General features: G+C 56.2%; 2 non-coding genes across 2 annotated transcripts in view; both read right to left on the reverse strand.

Moving 5' to 3' along the window:
- Nucleotides 1–1,141: 1,141 nt before the first annotated feature.
- On the reverse strand, nucleotides 1,142–1,296 carry LOC112639882. Its single transcript, XR_003123716.1, has one exon. It is a non-coding gene; the product is annotated as a 5.8S ribosomal RNA (ribosomal RNA).
- Nucleotides 1,297–2,229: 933 nt separating this feature from the next.
- The window catches only part of LOC112639885, a 1,921-nt gene continuing 1,897 nt past the window's right edge, over nucleotides 2,230–2,253 (reverse strand). The window contains exon 1 of the ribosomal RNA XR_003123719.1: nucleotides 2,230–2,253. This exon is cut by the window's right edge and continues 1,897 nt beyond it. This is a non-coding gene — a ribosomal RNA (small subunit ribosomal RNA).

The following is a 2,253-nucleotide window of genomic DNA, read 5'->3' on the forward strand; positions in this document are numbered from 1 at the left end:
ATACCACATTTTATTAGCGCTAAACAACCGCGCACACACACCACCGATATTGCGCGGCACAATCTAGTGTCTTGGTTCTCGCGGGGACGCGAGAGAGGAGAGAGTTTATTGTATTAGTTTTCCGTCCCTCTTAATTTCCACGATTATAATATAACACGCGCGGCGGCGTGTGTATATATAACGGGCGCGGTATGGAATCGATTCGACGAGTACACGACGGACGCGTGCCGGTCACAATCTTCGTTCGAAAATTTCGTGGACTCGGACACGCGGTCGGCTCGCGATTCCATCCGCTTTAAGGGTGGATATTTCACTCGCAATTTCTCTCCCTCCGCGTACCGCCGGCGGATGACGACTGTGCGCGCGCCGGTTTCCCTTCTCCAATATACTTTTTACCGTAAGGGGTATCATCATCATTATCTCGCGCCGCGAGAGACAGGAGGTGAAAGCAGCCTCGCGCGTGTGTAAAAGGCGCGGTATCGCGCGCGCGCTGGCGCACCGAGAGAGATAGAGGAGAGTCGCGGGAGCGACGACGCGATCGGAAGAAACAACGACGCGCTAGAAAGACGGACGCAGAATGATGCTTGCGCTCTGGCGCCGCTCGCTTTCTTTTTGCATTTGTTTCGCAAACTACGAGATCACTCGTAGAGAGCGACGATTCGAGTGTCGCGCGTCGTCGTCGTCGTTCCTCTCGTAATAGTTTTCGCATATTCTCTCGTGTGTCGTCGGTTTCTTTATCTCTCCGACGAACAACTCCTCTCTCCTCTCTCTATTTTCTATATAATATATATATAGAGATATTTTTCGACATTCTCCGGGCGCCGTTCGCGCGCTTCCACTATCCTTTTTTTTATAAACGCTTTTTGTGCGTACACGCGCTTCGGCGGGCTTTCTCTTATTATCTCCTCCCTTTTTCATATAACTCCTCTCGCTGCACATACACCTTCGGTGTCATTTCAGACGACGCCAAGGAGGGCGCGGCGCGGCCTCGTCTAAACCCGTTTCCAATACCAGAGGACTGGGAGGGCGACGGAGGCTCGTGCGCGCGCGTCTCTCTCTCGGGCGAACGTCCAACGATCGCTCGTATGCCGTTTACGCAATTTCGCGTAAGGGGGGCGCAAGCAGTTTAGGTTTGTTAAAACGACCCTCAGCCAGGCGTGGTCCGGGAATTGTATCCGTGGACCGCAATGTGCGTTCGAAATGTCGATGTTCATGTGTCCTGCAGTTCACAAGTTGACGCGCAATTAGCTGCGTTCTTCATCGACCCACGAGCCAAGTGATCCACCGTTCAGGGTAATCGTTTTTCTCATTCGTTTCGCGTTCGTCGAACGCTTCACAGTTCATCCATCGTGGTCTCCACTCCGAGGAGTGAGAAAATCATGGCCCTACGATCAGCCTGGCCGCGCGTCCGAGCACGCGCGGACCGCCGCCGCAATCCCGGTAGAGGGATCGAGGTTACGGCACAAAGTTGGTTCTCGCGCGATCGGAGCGTCACTTCGCCCGCCGTTCGACGGGCGAAGAGCCGGGGCGGAAAATTCTTTGAATAAACCATCGGACGCGCCCACGTATGGGGCATCCTCTCGCCCGCCAGCCACACACCTCACGCGCATGTTCGGTCGTCGCGCGTCGCGCGCTGGCCTCTGCCCCGGCTATTAGCGGGGAGGGCGCGCAGCGACGGCGAGTGCTGACACGCAACGTAGCAGCATGTTGAGGGTGAGCGGCGTAGGCTTAGGTTACCACCGGTTCGCTCGCGCTAACGCCGAATCGACGCTCCCGCTCGTAGCGGGATGCGTGATCGCGTCTAAAGCGTCTCGGCACTCCGTATCGCATATAATATTTTTCTTCGTTCGAAGAATGAGAATTTCAACGTTCAACGAGGGACGGAGCGTCTCGGATATTATTAAACGCTCGTCCCCCACGCGAGCGACTTCGACGACGACCGCGTCGGACACCGGCCACCGTGGCGGCCGCGCGCTGCTGCTGGCTGCTGTGCTAGTCGCAGAGGCGCGGCCGCGCGCGTGGCGCGTCCGGACGTCGTGTCGCGCGCGTCGACGCGATTTTTATTACATCCGTCAATTCCTCTCTTTCTCTCTCCTCTCTCTCACTTTTCCTTTCGGTCTCTGTGTGTTAGACGTCGTGTTTCTTTCTCTCGTCCATTCAGTCGCCGTCTGCTGCGAGCGCGCGCGTCTCGAAAGACACTCTCGACGCAGAGCAGGACCTCCGGAACGTTAATGATCCTTCCGAAGGTTCACC

The sequence above is a fragment of the Camponotus floridanus genome, unplaced genomic scaffold, assembly GCF_003227725.1.
Source record: "Camponotus floridanus strain SB8 unplaced genomic scaffold, Cflo_v7.5 scaffold114, whole genome shotgun sequence".
In the NCBI taxonomy this organism is placed as follows: domain Eukaryota; kingdom Metazoa; phylum Arthropoda; class Insecta; order Hymenoptera; family Formicidae; genus Camponotus; species Camponotus floridanus.